The sequence below is a fragment of the Antechinus flavipes genome, chromosome 1, assembly GCF_016432865.1.
Source record: "Antechinus flavipes isolate AdamAnt ecotype Samford, QLD, Australia chromosome 1, AdamAnt_v2, whole genome shotgun sequence".
In the NCBI taxonomy this organism is placed as follows: Eukaryota; Metazoa; Chordata; class Mammalia; order Dasyuromorphia; family Dasyuridae; genus Antechinus; species Antechinus flavipes.
This window is the reverse complement of record NC_067398.1, coordinates 448,100,747-448,120,343: the sequence shown is the minus strand read 5'-3', so window position 1 is coordinate 448,120,343 and position 19,597 is coordinate 448,100,747. Positions and strand designations below refer to the sequence as shown.

General features: G+C 35.2%; 1 protein-coding gene across 1 annotated transcript in view; it reads right to left on the bottom strand.

Annotated features, from left to right (window-relative positions):
- Positions 1 to 19,597, bottom strand: part of STAU2 (staufen double-stranded RNA binding protein 2) — a 437,835-nt gene that overhangs the window by 220,605 nt on the left and 197,633 nt on the right. The gene's annotated exons all lie outside the window — the stretch shown is intronic.

Genomic DNA, 19,597 nt, shown 5'->3' with positions numbered 1-19,597 from the left:
TGTAAGTGTTAATTCCTCCTATTATAAGTTTTTGATTATTCATGTTATTGTTATCTAGATATAATTTTTAAAATCTCTCTTTAGCAATTATTTTCAATCTTTTTGACTTCTAGTATTTTACTAGTGACTATAATAAGTAATAAAATGGGAAAATTTGTAATTTCCTTTCTTTCTTTTTCCCTATATATTTTCTGTTAACAGAATTAACAAGTAAAGGAAAAGGAGAAAAGGAAGAGGAAAGAGCTTGGATAATATACAAAATGATCTGAATAATTAAAAATTTATCATGTGTGAGAAACTATTATCTTCTCTTGAACTAAGGATCTTCTCTGCCTTTAAATACTTCCTTAAAACTCACCTTTTATTGACAGACCCCCATATCTAGTATCCTGAACATTGGCTTGGGACTCAGAAACTCTGAGTTCCAATCTTGGCTTTGTCACTGACTTGATTTATGTCACTTAACCTCTCTGTGTCTCAGTTTCCTCACCTGTAAAATTTCAATACAATCTATAAGTTCAGTTGTTTATCTTCCCATACTAACAAATATTCAATTTGTATTAAAATTGGACAAGCATCTAAAAATAAAAATGTGATATTCTCTTCATTATTAAAATATATGTGTGTGCACTTAACATCAACTAAATAATAAAAATCATTTAAATCACAATTTCTGTTATCAAAATTCTATTGTTTCTGATGTGCTTAAAACACTAAAAATGAAGATAACTAAAGTCCATTTAGATTTTAATATACTAATTTATATTTTAGAACATAACAAATTTTGCCAGTAAGTTAGAAATACCTCATCTAAATTATTAAATTTTAACAATGAAAGCAAATTTTTTAAAAAGATTGTGTAACAAATGACATTTTCATATATTCAATAAAATTCAGCTAAGGAATTTCACTATGGAATCTAATAAAAATCTAAATATGTGAACTATATTTAATCCAGTGGCTAAATTCCAGGAAATTATAGATTAGTTAGAGTGTACACATACAAGAATAAAAGCTTATAAAAAAGATTAATTGAATGAATTTCTAAAGAGTAAAAGAACTAGATAGCAATAGTTTCATTAAATGAAATATAATATATATGGCTATTATTCAATAAGTAGAAAACAAATAGAAAACTTATACCTGAAAAAACAAAGTTATACATAATCTATATCATCAAAACAAAAAACCTTGGTCAAACCTGGCTGACTAGCCTCCTGTAATCCTTACTCTTCATTTCTAATTAAAAGTCATGGAATAGTAAGACAAAACTGAAACAGATTGGGAGTGGGGGGTGGGGAGGAAAGACATCTCTTTTATCAGATGGTATATTAATTTGGGGGTCAAGATGAGCAATTATTCCTTGAATGTGACAACTGGTACAAACTACCACAATGTACTAAAAAGACAATCTCACAGCTTCTAAACTTTATGTTTCAAATCGGTTATATTATCCCTCTTGTCATTCTGTCCCTTTTCTCAAATTAAGCCCAAAGGATAGGCTTTCGGAACATTACAATAATTAAATACTTTAAAGATCTATTTTTTCAGTGGTGTTGATACAGCTTTCATTGATGCAATTTGCCACTAATATATGCCCTAATATATCCAATAGTCATGAGTTTCTATGACCAAATATTTCATCCTCCAGAGACTAAGCTTCTCTAAACGAGATTCTTCTAATATCTGAAAGGCCATAGTATGGAGAGGTTGTATTTCTTCTGTTTAGCTTCAGAAGGTTAGAACTAAGTGCAATGGGTAGAAGAGGCAAAGAAGGCAATGTAGGCTAGAAATCAGGAAAATCTTGCTAAAAAGTGGAGTTGTTTAAAGGTAGAATATGCTTCTTTGAGACATGGTGCACTTCTCTTCCTTGATCTTCAGTCAGAGACTGGGGATTGTTATACATTTTATCATGAAGATTTCTTTTGTGTTGGATTCAAATAGATACCTCTGAGGTCCCTCCTAGGTCTCAGGTTCTGTGGTTCTAAGACTTTTCTGATTTTTAGATGATGTCTAGTTCTGCTTGGATCTAGACTACTCAATAGTATTGCCACAACTTAAATTCTTTTGACCTGGCTTTTGAGATCTCATGGTCATCTCCATACTGTGATGAGAAATCAGAGTAGAACATGAAGAGACTAAAAGTAGTATTAATACAAGAAAGAATTCCTTCTGCTCTCTGACCACCACTGAATTTCCCAGAAATTATCCCTATAGAAAGGACTCTACATTCTACCTCTCACAATTTCAAATACATTTCTATGCCACATATATATGCAATGAATATACATGTAAATTAAAGATAACTACAATATACATGAGATAGATGTGTTTTTAAATACAGTACAGTTGCTGTTTGTTCTTCGTTTTCAGAAGACCAATGACTTCATGGGGTAATGTCTTGACTCATGCATGAGCTGGATGTGAGTGAGGCAGAGCTGCACGGAAGCATCAGCCTCACTCTTTCTTCCGGAATCATCGAAGTGTGGCTGCAGGACCAAAGCCAAGACAGGTGGTGATGGCTGGGATGCAGTGGGTGACCGTGCTATCTTCCCTGTTAGACCAGGCTCTAGGCATTTCTGCTGCCTTTGTGGCCTTTGGAACAAACTGTTCTCCTTCATTCATTCCACCAGAAGTCTTCCCATACTTGGGGCTGACACCACCCAGGCTCACCAATAGGCTTCAGGCCCCAACCTGGTTTAGCCCGTCTGGGTGTGGCCGCTGCTCCTGCTATAGCTTCTTAGACCAAAGGGGAGAGTTGAATGCCAGGAAGAAGGTGATAACTAGCCAGCCCTCAAAAGGGCTTGGCAGCCCACACTCTAGAGGTAATAGTCCTCCCTAAATACCTAACACACCCCAACACAAGACAATAATGCCCCATTTAACTGCAGTCAGGATTCTGGCAACCTCAGCTATCCAGAACACAACCACCCAGTAGAAAGTAAAGGAAAAGGATTTTTGAACAAGGGAAAACAATTATCACAAGGCTTTAGTTTGTGATATTTTACTCTGAGAGGAGGTGCCTCTAAGCCCTCAGGTCTCAACCTCTTATGTTATTTTCATTATTGTATTATTTTAACTGTGTGTAGAAATAAGGGTACAGATTTAATAATTTCATCTTTCTAAAGAAAGAGGATGATCTATCTAGCTGCTTATCTCTGCTTACATAGGGCAAGTTATCAAGCAGTGATAAGACCATGAAAACTCAGATAAAAACCCACAAAGTGGTGGAAGTACCATGCCACCAATACCCTCCAGGCCAACCCCAAACCTCATATGTATCCACTTTTGCAAATCAATGTTTTCTCTAGAACTGAGTTAATTCTAGGTACAGAGAGAAGTGCCTCATTTCTGAGTTCATCTCACTGAGTTGCACAAACAACTAAAGCCTCAGTCAGTCCAAGTTTAGAAGTCACTTATAAGAAGGCTGGTTTGTCTCCTGCTTGAGTTCAGGTCTAAGATATTCATTATTTCTAAGTTCTCAAAATAGCATGCAATAAAGAAGCAGCATTTTAACATACCAAAGGAACTTGCAAATGTCATTGCTGAGAGCTATCGGTAATCATGGAAGAATAAGAGAAAATAGGAGATGTGTCAGAAGGATTGAGAGAAGAGTCCAATTTTTCAGAGAGAGAGAGATTCCCCAAATTACAGATTAGAAAGTTTGGTATTTCTCCTTGGGGAAAAAAACAACTAATAATGAATTATTAAATAGAAGTTCATAAAATTTAGAGCAAGAAGGGACTTCACTTATATTTCAGTCCAACTTCCTCACTTTTTTTATTTTTTAAATTTTTATTCTCAATTTAACAAACACCAAATAAAATGGGTACTTCCATGTACAGAACCAAAGAGAATTGTGCCTGAAACCATTAATCTCTTCTAGTACAGCTTGCTTTTCTTTTTTCTTTTTTAGAATATAATAAACTTAACATGCAGTTTTCAAAGTTATCCTACTTATCTATCCTCACTTTTCTTAAAATGTTAAGTTGGACAGGAATTAAGTTATAGAGTAAGAATCTGAATCTAAGCACTCTGATCAGAGATACTCTTTTCACTACACTATTCTAGATCACCTCAATCCAGTATGCACTTGATTAAGAACAAGTCATGCCAACTTAATACCTTTTCATTTTTGGATAGGGTTATTTATCTAGGCAAACAGATTGATGATATTGTTATAATGCATCTCAATTTCAGTAATTTATATTTGACAAAATTTTGTCTTGGTATCTTAACGGAATATTTAGGAGAATGTAGGCTACTAGTCACTGGGGATAACAAAGATTTTTAAAATGAAAAAAAAAGATTTTTAAAATGACAGAATATCTGCCCTCTTGGAGCTTATGTGCCATTAAAAAGTACAACATGTACAAAGATAAGTAAAATATGAGAGAATGTGATCAGGCAAAGAAGAAATCTAACCAAAGGGCTCAAAAAAAAGTGCAGAACAGAAAAAATACACTAAACTTTGGGTGACAGAGAACTTCAAAAAGGTGGTAGTACTTAAGTTTAACCTTGAACAAAAAAGATTTTGACAAGATGGAGCTGAAGAGAGAATAAATTGAAACACAGGGAAATACTTATGTATCATGAAGGAAGAAGATGGTATGTTAAATTGGGGGACAGTAAGTAGTTGCTTTAAGAGGAATAAGGTAAAATAAGACTGGAAGAGTAAAAGTAGTCAGAAGGTGAAGGACTTTAAAGATAATCCTTTCTATTTTATTTTATGCAATTAAAAGGATTATTCTAAGGAAGGACCCATAGGTTTCTCCAGACCTCCAAAAGGATCCATAACACACACACATACACACACACACACACACACACACACACACACACACAAACACAATTAAGAATCCTGGATCTAGTCTACATTATATCTGAACAAGGATTTCCTCTGCAACAAGTGGTTATCTAATCTCAATATAATGATTTCCAGTAAAGAAGAAACCATTGTCTTTTGAAGCAGCCCGTTCTACTTGTAGATAACTCTCATTAATAAGAACTTTTTTTCTTATGTTATATAAAATTATCTCTACCCATTGTTTCATACTCCTGCCCTTTAGGGTAGAACAAGTTTAATATAGCATCCAAATGATAACCATATATATTTGGAATAGCTGTCATCTCTATATATCCCACATAGACTTCTATTCTAAAGACTAAGGAACCCTAGTTTTTAATCAAATAATAAGTCATATGGTATGATCTTCAGGCCTTTCACTGTCCTTGTCACCCTCCTCTGAAAACTCTCCATATTATCAATATTGTTCTTAAAATGTAGTGGCAAGATTAAACACTAAACTTCAGGTGTGGCTTTACCAAGACTAAGTTCAATGGCAATACTACCCCTCTGATATTAATGTAATTTTAAAGGCTTTTTTGCTGCCATATCATATGGTCGATTTTTACTGATAGCAGTCACTTAAAACAACTAGATTTTTCTAATCAAATGCTATCTAGCCATTACTCCTCTATCTTGAACTTGGGAAGCTGGTTTAAATTTTTTTTTAATTTAAAATTTTAAAAAACTTTACATTCAGTCTTTTTTTTTTCCCAGTCATGTCTGTTTCTTTGTGACCCCATCTGGGGTTTTCTTGGCAAAGATACTAGAGCAGTTTGCGATTTCCCTTTCCACTTCATTTTACAGATGAGAAAACTCAGGCAAACAGAGTTGAGTGACTTGCCCAAGGTCATACAGGTAGTAAATGTCTAAGGAGTTTAACTCAGGAAGATAGGTTTTCCTAACTCTAGCCTTGGCATTCTACCCACTGTGTCATTTAAATGCCAGTGACTTTGTATTATTTTTACATTAAACTTTAACTTAGATAACCCTGAATTTTTAGTGGAGCCAGTCAGAACAGTTGTATTACTACCCTCCAGTAGGGCTTTGTAATTAGTGAGTGAGAGCAGACAGTGGGTAGCATACCTGATCAAGGGCTGAAAATTAGCAGGGTGTAAACAGGGGTAAGACAAGAGGCTAGGAAATTCAAGGGTGAGGACAGTACTTTGAGAACGGGTTAATTATATGTTTGAGACAGTGATGGGAGTTAAAAAAGAAAGGTAAGTGCAGTATCAAGAGATTGGGAAAACAAGGGAGGGACAAAAAGACCAGAGGTCATAGTAAGGATGATAAATAAGCAGGTTCAGAGAAAATGAGCCAGTAGAAGAAGTAGGAGAGGATCAAAGAAGGGTAATTTTAGAATTCAAGATAATGTATGTGGAAAAGTTAAGAGAAAAGAGGAGTTCTAAGGTGTGACATAAAGCTGTCTGAATATGAAATGGATTTGTCTTGAAAACTGTGAATGTCACATTACTAAAAATGTTCAGGGAGAGAGCAGATGTAGCTTCTACTCATTATTAGAGATGTTTTGGTAGGAATTCACAAATTCAACTTTAGTTTCAACAAAAATTTATTAAGTACATACTCTGTGCAGGGTACTATGGTAAGTAGTGGACAAGTTACAAAGCTTAAATAAAATACATCCTTGCTTTCACTGAAGAAGCATTTTCCTTCATAAAAACAAAAAAGCAGAATTCAAAGTATTACAGGAGATATGAGGATCACTTGATGAGTGGAATAGAAAGGATCGAAGGATGAATCACAAAGAAGATGGCATATGGACATTAGAGGAAAGGTATAATTATAACAGAGAAATATGTGTGAATGAGCAAATATTCCAGAAACAAAGAAAGATATGAGCAAAGACATTGAGGAGAGAGAATATAGGATGTATAAGGAGAATATGAAAGAAACCAATTTGGTGAAAGCAATGGAAAGTAGTAAAAGAATGGAAAAGTAAGGAAGGAGTTAAAGATAGGGAGATAAGATTACAACAGCTAATTGTTAAAGTTCTTAAAGATTAAACTAATGAAACTGAACAAAAGGAAATCGTTGGAAATTTTTGAGTAGAAAAATAGCTGTTCAAATATATATATATATGGAAAATTAATCAGGGAGAAACATAGAGGATGAAATACAGAAGAGAGAGAGAGAGCAGCAATAGAAAGAGTGGTTAGGAGGCTTTTACAATAGTAAAAGCAAAATTTAATTACAGTTAGGTATGCCCTTTATATTTAATATATTTGTTTCTCTGATCAATGGTATGCCCTTCTTTCTATTTCTACCACTACCACCCTAGTTCACAATCAGCTATCATAAAGTAATCTTGATGATTTATATAATAACAAACAAAATTACACAGTCACTCTTAGGGTAAACACAGAATAATATGATAATTGAGAATAATAAGGATGATCATAATATGTTCAGTATATTGTTTATCAGGGCAAAAATCATGTTCCTTTTTTCAAAATTTCAAGAGATATATGATGTCCTGTTCCCCATTCCAGCCCCCAAAGTTTTGGCATTTAAAAGGCTATGTCAATTACTTAGAAAATTCATTAATGTGGAATATCTCACTCCTTGATAATACTGGATAAATGAGGTATTACTATATTGTAAAAAGGAACCAACCTCATCCAAATTTCTTTTTACTAATATAAATTAATCAGGAATGGAATGATACTGAATCCAAATGCAAAAACACTAACAACTTCTAAATATGTCTCTTCTGTGATCCAATCTGGTCATTCAGAAACATCTGGATATAACCCAAAGAACTGGTGGAATTCTACTCTTTATGTAACTTCTGGGGAAATACTATATAACTTTATAGCAGATTCTTATTCTACCAAAGAATTTTATATATACATATATACATACATAAACACACACATGTATTTTCTCTACTAAGTTAATAGTTGAACACTTGCTAATTAATTTGACATTCTTAAGTCCAGATATAATACCAAACATCAAGACAAAATACTTTTTTGAGCATTTTCTCAATGTCTATTTCCCAATTTGAATCAAACATACCACAAATTTGTGAGGCAAAAGGAAAGGTAACCCTCTTCCAATATACTCCTTTCCCAGGGTCTGCTTTCCAAATAGTTTCTCAGTTATATGTTTCTCTCCCCAAATGGGAAGCAGAGTTGTTGTGATAGAATAACTTGGAATTAGTTCAGTCTAGTGAAAAGAACATTTGATTTGTATCAGAGAATCTGAGTTCAAATCCCATCTCTGTTGACTATATGTGTAAACTTGACTATATGTGTGGACTTACGTTATGGGCCAGAACTTGAAACAAGGTGCTAAGTCAGTGGAATTGATAGAAACAATGGTTGTTTAGTATGGTTCTTAACAGTTCTCTAGTTCAGTACATGTACTTAGTACTTATTATAGTTCCACAAGATTCACATCTTTAAGAGAGCATATATAAGATAGGAGCCTCAACCAGGATTCAGTTGAGGAGAACTAGGGAAGACCAGAGCAGTGGTGGCAGTCCTCCTGCCTCCCCCACAGAAACCGAGACACATTTAGGAAGACCTCAAGAAGCTGGCAGAGGCAGAGAACACAAAGGATTGGCGCCAGGAACCACAGAGAGAGATAAGCCTCTAAGAAAGCTAACCAGGCCCCAGGCAAGGAGATAATAAAGGATTTGGACTTTAACACCTGGCTACACTCATGTAGTGATTACTGAACTGAAATGAAGGATGCTCCCAGAGATCCCAAGAAAACCCAACAAGAGAACATTACATTTTGGTGAGAATATTACAGACTTAAGTTGGTCATCTCCCCTCTCTGACTTCAGTTTCATTGTCTGAAAAATGAGGAGGTTGAACTCTATGACCCATAAGGTCCCTTCTAATTCTATTAGTCAGAAAACCTGAGCTTTGAGTTTCAGTTATACTTACTGACTTGGCAAGTCATTTAAACCTTTCTGAGTTTTGTTTCTTCATTTTTGAAATGGGGATACTTATATTTACTGTACTTATTCTTAGATAAGGGTTATGTGACCAACAACTACAACAATTCCATTTCTTCTTATATGGGAATACCATAAAAAGTTGGGAAAGGCTCATAATGTGGAATCAGTTTTTTCTGACCTTGTTGTAGCATGTTAGTTGACACTGCCCAGCATTTTAGAGCATTCTATACCTAAGATCTCAAACACCATACATAGCAGACAGATACAACACTTTTCCCCTCGGACTCACACAGTGCAGGAGAACACAAATATAAGAAGGGAAAGTACAAATATCTTGTCCATTAGTGCAAGTCGGTTCTTTCTTGAAACAGTTAACAACACCAAGAGGACAGGTCTTTTAAATGAAATGATATTTTTAAAGTACTTAGCACAGTGTGTGGCAAATAGTAGGTGTTATATAAATGTTTGTTCCTCCTTTTGTCCCTCTCCTCTCCTATTTAAGGCACAGAGTTGGATAATTTACTTAATGATTTAAGAGCACATGGGAGATGGGAAATCCCAATGGAAAATGACTAAGACTTGAAGACAGAAGATAATAATGGGCCAGGATGTAGAGAAGTCTAGATCTCAGCCTTTTTAAATACTCTAATAAAATTCTAAAACTGCACCAGAAGGGACAATGATAAAGAAAACCAAAGAGAATTGGCAATAAGCCCCTTTATCCTGTGCAGAACTGCACAAAAAAGCTGCCAGAAACACTGAGCATAGTTGTGAAGCATCACAATAATATAGCAGTAAAAATGTACAGAGCAGTATTTAAGGGTAAACCCAATGGCCTTGCCCTGATAGGAGATAAGGAGGGCGCAGGGAAGAAATGAAGAAGAAGAAATTACTTTTCAATTTGTAAATAGGGAAAAAAATATGACTCAAATAAGTAATTTTTTAAAAAGGATCACAAAGGACAAAAGGGAAAATTTTGATGTGACAAAATTTTCAAGTTTTTGCATAAAACTAAACTAAATTAAAATTAGAAGAGAAACAGGTTAATTCAGAAAGAAAACCTTTCAACAAGTTTCTCTGATAAAGATTTAATATCTAAAATAGGTATAAAACTTATTCAAATTTACAAGACAATCATTCTGTATCAAAAGGACATATGTTGTTTTCTAAGATAGAATCCGAAGCTATCACCAAGCATAAGAAAAAAAGATGCCCCAAATGACTAATAATTAAATTCAAATTAAAGTAATTTTGAGTTTCTACCTCAAATCTGACAGAGGTCAGAGTAATAAAAATGACAAAAAAGGAAAATGACAATTGAGAAGTTACAGAAAAATAAATACAACGATGCATTATTTGGGGAACTATGAATGGATCCAGCTATTCAGGAAAGAAATTTGGATACCACAACTATGCATATCCTCTGACCTAGCTACACTATTATTTCTCAATACTCCAAATAGATCAAGGAAAGATGAAAAAGAATGTATATTCACAAAATTATAGTAGCAATGAAGTGAAAACTAGATGGATTATATAACTATGGGTAAATGGTTATGCAAATTATGGTATATGAATGTATAAAAAAAATAAAGTAGAGTGATACTAAGTGGCAAAAACTTAACTACATACAAAAGCAAATCGTTTATGTGGTCTTTCCTGTGCAGTATATAGTTAGTACACGCACAGTACACTATGGTTATGTAAAGGTATTAGGGTATACAAAACTGAGAGAATTTGGAATAAATGGACTCCATGCTTGACCATTCACGTGAATCCCACCTCTTCACTCCTCTTCTAAGACCAATGACTCGGTCTGGTACCGAGATCCTCCAGAGAGCTAATGCAGACATTATGCAAACCCAGGAGTGGAAAACAGAAACTCACTAGAACAATCCAGAAAGAAGCATTTCCTAAGCCACCAGAGGAGACCTTTGGCACAAAGGGTCTCTTGCTGTGGGATCCAGATGTTCAGAAACCAGAAAGTGTTAAATAGCCTGTTGCCATTCCGGCCCCAGAGGCATGAAAAAGTTGTAAAACTGGCAGCTAATGCTCTAGTGTAATCTCTCCATGGGCCCCTGCTCAAAAACTAACCCCCAAAGTTAATTAGTGCTTTTTGGACTGGATTGAATTGGAGCTAACTAGCACCAATTGCAAGGGAGCAGTGAACAGAGAAGTTGGGATGGTTGGGGGTGGAGCAGTTTGTCAGGGATCCGGAAAAAAGAAGAAGCCAGCAGAGAAGCAACCCTATAATGAACTATGGATGAATTCCTTAAGGCAAAGGAGAGCTGCCAAAGAGCCACTTGGTGAGAGAACACCAGCATGAAGAGATGAACCCCAAATCTTTCTCTCTCACTGAGAACTCACCAAAAATGGAACTATTAATCATATCAAAGATTTTTGGGAGGAAGGTAGTAGCTGTCCTTTACTAAGTAAATAAAAACATCCTGTTCTGAAGTCTTGAAAGCCTGAATGACTATAATAACTAATAGTTACTCTTGGAGTACTGCCAGATGTTGAAGTTTCTGGGTATCATCTACAAAAGGAAAACAAGGTTCTTCAAGTTAAGGCTGACCTTCTGCATCAAGAATAAACTTTTGGCATGGGAATTACAAGGAAAGGTTCCCATAATAACCATATTTCAACAGCACTCATGTTTTAAAAAGTCTTACCTGGCTTGCCTGCTGACCTCTGGCATTGAAAACAGTTCTATTACTACAATATAATGGGTCAAACTAAATGGAAATCCCAAAGTCTCACCTCTAGATTTCTTTTCTCTGGAAGCTATCAGAAAAAGTTTCAAGTAGGAGGTGGTATTTGAGCTGAGAAACTCAGGATTTTAAGATACAGGGGTAAGAAGGGAGTGCATCAGATGCACAGGTCACAGTCTATGCAAATGCATGAGACAAGGCAGAATGTTGCATATAAGTAAGACTGAAGTTAATTTTGCTGGAATGGAGAATATTATTCAAAAAGCTTAGAAGTTCGTTTGGAGTCAGAATATGATGGCTTTACTTGCTACATAGCTTGTCTTCAAGGAGTTCACCATCCAATGAGTGATTCAACATGCAAAAAACTGTATACAAACAAGCACGGATAGTATAAACTGGTGATAATCTCAGAAAGAAGGCAAGATAAGGAGAACCATGAAAGACAATTTCTTGACTGCTTCTTTGTTACCATTATTCAAAGTTCTTCGCTTATTACATGCTACAGTTTACTTGCTCATACCACACATCTTTCTATTATTGTCCTCTAACTAATGTTCATTTTCAATTCTTTGGAGACTGAAGTAGTTCATGTCTTGGGATGCTGTTGCCATATGACAAACAGTAGAACAGTATTAAAAAGATTGGCAATAGCATTCAGGAAGCTGAAAGGCTGAATAGTGGCACAGTGGATAGAGATTACTGGGCCTGGAATCAGGAAGACCTGAGTTCAAATCCAGTCTTAAACATTTATTAATTGGGTGACACTGGGAAATTTGCTAAACTTCTGACTGCTGTCATTTCCTCAACTGTAAAATGGGGATAATAATAGCACCTATCTCACAATAGCACAATAATGGGGTTGTTGTGAGCATCAAATGAGACAACGTTTGTAAAAACACTCACCACGGTGACTGGCACACAGTATGTGCCTTATAAACGTCTGTTTCCTTTCATAGTAAATATGAAGCCAGTAAACACGTTTTTAAATTTGCCAAAGATTGCCACTATCCAGTTTTAACTCTGAATCCAACTCATTGTTCATCTATATTGTTTTCATCTCTATAGCGATACTAATAAATAAACACTACAGGTTATCTAATCAAATATACATCGAAATCTGGGCATTAGTTATTAATCATCCATTTGTTCTTTCTGAATGGGTGGTCAGACCAAATTCCATTGAGTGATTCTAGATAAAAGTCAAAAAGACTCTGTGGTGTATTGGGCTTGATGCCACCTGCACAATGTCATCTACAAATAGAAGCACCTGGAGTATTTCAACAAATGCAAGGAACTCAATATAGACCTGAATTGTGTCCTGTATCTCCTCTATTCTAGCATCAACCATCTTGTAAGCATATATCTTCTGTTTTATGCCTTGTCTAATGCTTAGCAGGTTATTAACCAGAGCTATTTCTGTTGTTATAATATGCCAAAAAATTTTAATACTTTTGATGTGTAAATTGGAGTAACTTTAAAGGCAGTGTTTTGTTGTAAAAAATCAAAAGAATAAGAACAGTGAATTATTATATTCTCTACATCATGCAGGTAATTGTGAAATGGTAAAGATGGGATCCATTGTGAATGTCACTTACAAAAAATTCCTTTTTGCTAATGCACACTCATTAAGGATGCCCTCAATTTGTTTATAAATGATTCTCAAAAATTTTGTATAGATAGAAGAATAGGGATACAGATTGATAGTTACTGACATATTTTCAGTATTAATATTTTGGTACAAGAGTTGTTTCATGTCTTTGATAGCTTTTCTTTATTCAAATACCTTTATTATCTGTCTCTCAGTGCTCTCACAAACTGAGTTGCTGCTAGCATGGCTCTCCATCATATATACTTGGCCCAATCTGGCTGATTCCCTCCATATAAGCACATTCATGACTATGGTGTTAGGATCCAAGTGTCCTTGGAAGTGAAAAGTAAAATATGATAATCTTTATATCATTCTATTTATTGTCTTTTTTCACTCTCAAATGCCCCCTACTATGACTATATTTAGCTGAACAAATTAATAAAATATTTGGTAGAGATAAAGGTAGAGTGTTGATTTCAATAAATTAATTTCACAAGAATAAAATGAGCAATTAATCTGAAAAATATCTAGGAACTTTAGTAATCTAGAAGCATTGTATATATGGCATGTCAATAAGAAAGTTAATGCCACCTTGGGCTGCATAAAGCTAAAGGTGCAATGTTCATAGTCAGTAAATAATTCTTCTTAAATCTGTCCCAGGAAGATATCTAGAGTACTGTGTTCAGCCTGGATTCCATCATTTGGGGGAGCTATCCATAAGATGGAAAGTGTCTATAGAAAAATAATCAAAAGAGTGAAAGTATTTGAGTTTATACCTTAAGATTTGTTAATCAGAGATTAGGCAGCTGTTTTCAAGTTTCTTTCACGTGTGGAAGAGTAGGAGTTAATTGGTTTTCTTGGTCTCAGAGAGCAAAACTAGGCACAATGGCTTGAAATTAAGAAGAGGCAAATTTAAGTTCAATATAATGAAAAACTCCCTAAGAGTTAAGTTCTTCAAAAGTGGAACTGATTTGTTTTTCAAGAGATAGTGAGCTTTCCCCTCACCTGAGGATTTTAAGAAGATGCTGAATGATTGCTTGTCAGGTATGTGGTAAAGAGGTTTCTTAATTAAGGATGATATGGCATAGCTGGAGCTCTCTCTAAGTTCTCTACAAGTCTGCAATCTTAGAATATTCCCCTTCATAATGGTTTGTAAATGAGCTTAAGCCGATGTTTTTTTAGCTTCTTACTTTTTTTTTTTTTAACTTAGTAAAATCACTGGGAATTTGCTGATTGAATTGGGCCTTTAGCCCCCTCATTTTGGAGAATGTTTTGCATTAGCTACACTCATCTCAGTAATAATAAAAGACAATGGTTTGCCTTTTTTTAAAACATCAAAACCTTGCTTAAATAATTCAAATCATAATTGCTACAGGCTCATAATATATGTTGTATACATAACATACTCATCATTATGCTTTCCTCTAATTTGCTTATTCATTTTGTCCTTTGCTCAGTATTCACTTATCTAACTGCATACAGCTATTTTATTTTGAAATAATTCTCACATATCAACTGGTCATTTTCTGTTTTAAATATGTATTGCATATACATATATATTTATGTTTACACATCTCACTTATGTGCATATTTTATTTAACTTATGCATGTATATATATATATATATATATATATATATATATATACAGTTAAAGATTATCATGTCCAATGCTTGCCATTTTTCTTCCTAAAGGAATTATTAATGATATCCTTGGGCTTCTGGTTGTCTTTGGTCTCTGTTAATCATGAGCCAGATCTTTTTTGGTATATTTTACATAATTTCCCCCAGTGAGACTTTCATAATGAAGTCACTGAATGGCAAAGTGTACATAGTTTAGACATTTCTGTTGTAAAGTTCTTCAGATATCTCTTTATTTCATTATCCTTTTTAATAGCTGTTAGTCCAATAGGTGAAAATATCTTCATGATGATCTGTCTGAATATATATAATGAGCATGTAAGTTGTGATAACCAAAGTCTAGTAAATAATAACTTCTAATTTCTTGTTGGTAAAAAAAAAATCAAAGGAATTTCTTCTATACTATTTTGTTTGGGGAGCTGATCAACTTTCATGGATTTAATTATCATTTCTAAGTCAATGATTTGTCAAGTCCTAATCTCTCTCCTGATCTCCAATATTGCATCTCCAAACACCAATCGTTTGATGGCACAGACAGCTTAAACTCAACATGTCATTATTTTTGGCCACAAATCTTCCCTCTCCCCCTCCCCAGACTCTTCCATATTACTCTCTAGGGTACCATCACCCTCCAATCACTCATGCTCTCAATTTAGATGTTATTCTGGATTTCTCATTTTCTCTCACCTTCACTCTCTCTCTTCATCTAATAGTTTTCCCAGGCCTACTGCTTCTACCTTCAGAAGCTCTCTCATATATGTCCCCTTCTCTCCTCTGATACTGGCATCACCCTGGTACAAATCCTAATCCCCTCATGCCTAAATTGCACTGGCTGGTCTCCTTTCTCTAGGCCATCCTTCACTCAGCTGTCATATTTATCTTCCTGAAGTGCAGTTCTGACAATGTCACCCCCTTATTCAATAATCTCTACTTCTGGCTCCCTCTTAGTTTCCTATTATCTCCAGAAACAAATATAAAATCCTTTCAGTGGCTTTTAAAATCCTTCATAACTTGACTCATCCCTACCTTTCTATCTTCTTAAATCTTAATCCTCTCCACATAATCTGAATCATGATTCAGTGACACTGCCTTCATTGTTTTTCATATGTAACAATATACAGGCTGTCCCTCATGCCTACAATGCTGCTTCTCCTTATATGTAACTCCTGGTTTCCCTGGCTTCCTTCAGTTCTCAGCAAAGTCCTATCTTTGTGTAAGAAGTCTTTCCCAGTCTTTAATCTCAGGGCCTTCCTTCTGACATTATATCCAGTTTTTATTATCTATACCTTATTTGTATTATTTGCATGTTGAATACCCCATTAGACTGTGAGCTTCTTGAGAAGTCTATCTTTTTTATTCCTTTTTTTCCTGTATTTATTTCATTCCTATATTTATTTTAACATTTTTTTTTCAAATTTTAAGTTCTAAATTGCTTTCCTTTCTCTGCTCTCCCCCTTACTGAGAAGGCAAGCAATTTGACTTAGGTTATACATATACATTCAGGATGAGAAAGAAAACACAAAAAAACACAAGAAAAATGAAGAAAAAATATCTTCAATTTGTATTCAAGCTCCACCAGCTTTTTCTCTGGACACAGACAGCATGTTTCATCATAAATCTTTTAGAATATTTTAGATCACTATATTGCTAACAATAGCTAAGTTATTCACAGTAGATTATCATCCACTATTATTGTTACTATGTAATAATGTCCTCCCAGTTCTGCTCATTTCACTTTGCATTGATTCATGCAAGACTTTCAAAAATTTTCCAAGAGCATCCTACTTATCATTTTTTCTAGCATAACAGTTTTCTATCATAATCATATAAATAACTTGTTCTGCCATTCCTATTTGAAGGACATCCCTTAAATTCCTAATTCTTTGCTACCACTGAAAGAGCTGCTAAAAAACTGGAAAACTATTTTTTCCAGTTGATTAGAGAAATGCAAATTAAAAATTCTGAGGTATCAGCTCACACTTAATCAGACTAACTAGTATGAAAAAAATGAAACTGATAAATGTTGGAGAATATATGGGAAAACTGGAACATTGGAGAAAAGAAAGGGAAAGAGAAAAATCTGGAATTCAATAACTATCTTTAGATATAATTGGAACAAATAAAGTACTAGTAAGTGCAAAAATTCTAAAGGAAAACAAATAAAAGAGCTGCTATAAATATTTTTGCACATACATGTTCTTTTCCTTTTTGTTCTTTATTTCTTTGGAATACAGAACTAGTCGTTGCTTGGTCAAACGGTATGCATTGGAGTTGTGAACTGAACCAACCATTCTGAGGAGCAATCTGGAATTATGACCAACAGACTACAAAACTGTGCATTACACTTTGATCCAGCAATGATATTTATAGGTCCATATACCAAAGAGAGCATAAAAAAGTGAAAAGAATCTACATGTACAAAAATAATTATAGCTCTTTTTTTTGTGGTGGCAAAGAATTGAAAGTTATGGGAATGTTCATCAATTAAGGAATGATAAACAAGTCATGATATATAAATGTAATAAAATCCTACTGTTTTATAAGAAATGATGAGCAAGTGGACTTCAGAAAAACCTGGACAGACTTCCATGAACTGATATTGAGTGAAGTGAGCAGAACCAGAAGACCACTGTGTAGAGAGCCAGAATTCTGGAAAAATATACTTGAATGAAGTATACTTGAAACAAGGTATTAACTCAGAGAAATTGATGAGACAATGGTTATCTAGTTTATATATACTTAGTACTTAGCATAGTGATGTAATGGTTCTCGAAGTTCACAGATGCATAGTGTGCTGTAATGATGTAATTGTAATAGAAGATATAAGGACCAACAAGGACTGGAAGAGATACATTCCATCTTCTACCATCCTAGTAGCTCTCCTGCCTTCTGCATTCCTCCATTAAGACCAAGGCCCATCTGAAGATCTCCCATAAACCTAGCCCAGCCCCTGGCAAAGGAGACAGACTGTGAAGGAGATAATAAAGACTTTGAACTTTATTTCTAATTATTCACGTAATGATTACTCTGCTGAAACCAAGGACCATTCAGAGGACCTCCAGAAAGCTAGCCAGAATATTACACCATTGTGCATGGTAACAATAATATTGTATGACGGGTCCACTGTGAATAACTTAACTATTCTTAGAAATACAATGAGGTGATAAGCAACTATGATAGCCTTAACTCTTTTCAGCAAAACAATGATCCAAGACAATTAAACACAATGGTGTTGAAGAGAAAGATCTATGGAGTCTAAATGCATACTAAAAGATATTATTTTCACTTTTTTTGTTGTTTCTTCTTTCTCACAGTTTTGCCATTTTCTTCTGATTGTTTTTTCACATGGAAATATGTGTAAATATGTTTAACATGATTGTACATGTAAAATCTATAAGAGATTGCTTTCCATCTTAGAGAAGGGGGAAAAAATGGAGGGAGGGAGAAAAATTTGGAACTCAAAATCTTACAAAAATGAATGTTGAGAACTATTTTTATGTATAATTGGAACAAATAAAACACTAAAAAATGCAAAAAATTCTAAATGAAAACAAAATAAAAGAGCTGCTATAAATATTTTTGTACATATAGGTGTTAAGGGACAGGTCAATTCTCTGAGAGCCTCCATAGCTGTGGATCATAATATCTGAAGGAACTGCAAGGTAGCCTTTGCTGACACACGTGTTGTGTATTGGGAATGAAATGAATTGGAGGCAGAGGGAAGAGGAGAGAGGTGAGACAATGCAATGGCCTCTCAGTCTGAGAAGTCAAAGAACAGCAACTGCCTCTCAGTCTCCTTGTATCATCCTCTCACAAGAGGAGATCCATTCTGGGTTGGATCTCCAAGCAGCCACTGTCAGGTGGCTCCCATGTATTTCATCAACTCTCCCGTGTATTCTAACATATAGGTCCTTTTCCTTTTTGTTGTTTATCTGTTTGGAAAACAGAACTAGCAGTTACTTGATCAAAAAGTATGCATGGTTTTATAACCCTTTGAGCATAGTTACAAACTGGTCTCCCAAATGGTTGAATCAGTATTATAACTTCACCAACAATGCATTAGCATTTTAATTTTTTCTCATCTCCTCTGACATTTTTCCTTTTATGTCTTTTTTCCTTTTCTGTCAAATTAGTCAATCTCATAGATGTGATGGTAGCTCAGAATTGTTTTAATTTAAATTCTCTAATCAATAGTGATTTAGAGTAGCTTTTCATGACTTTAGATAGCTTTGTTTAAAAACTGGTTGTATACGGACTTCCAGCCAAGATGGTGGAGAGGAGGCACACATCTGTGTAAGCGCCGCGTTTTCTCTCACTATCCATTTCATTACAAGCCTCTGAATTAATGCTTGACTGAAAAAAACCCACAAATAGTTACCAAGAGAAGCCATCCTTGAGATTCACCAGGAAAGGTGTTTTTGCTTGAGGGCTGGGACGGTTTTAGATCAGGCGCAGGCGGCGGGCAGCGGCAGTGAGAGCACAGGAGCAGAGCGGAGAGGGGTTGGGGAGTGATCGCAGCCGTCTCTGCGGGGAGAGCTTTGCTACAGGACTGGATACTTTGCTCCGGCAGCAAGTCAGCAGCCCAGCAGAGAAGCTAAAAACACCGGGGGTGAAGAATACAACCCCAAACAGCTGGAGTCTCTCCGGACCTAGCCACCCCTCCCCCACAGTGTCTCAGCACACTCTCAGAGTCTCAGAGCGCAGGCGCAGCACAGTCCTGCTAGTGCCTCACTGCTGCCCCGCAGTCTGTAGAGGAAGCTCGGTAACACCACCCAGCCCCTCCCCCAAAGAAAGCAGGCTCCATTTAGGTTTTTTTTTCTTCTTTTTTTTCTTTCCTAGTTTGTCTTTGATTCTTTGACCAAATGAGCAAAAAATTGAAGAG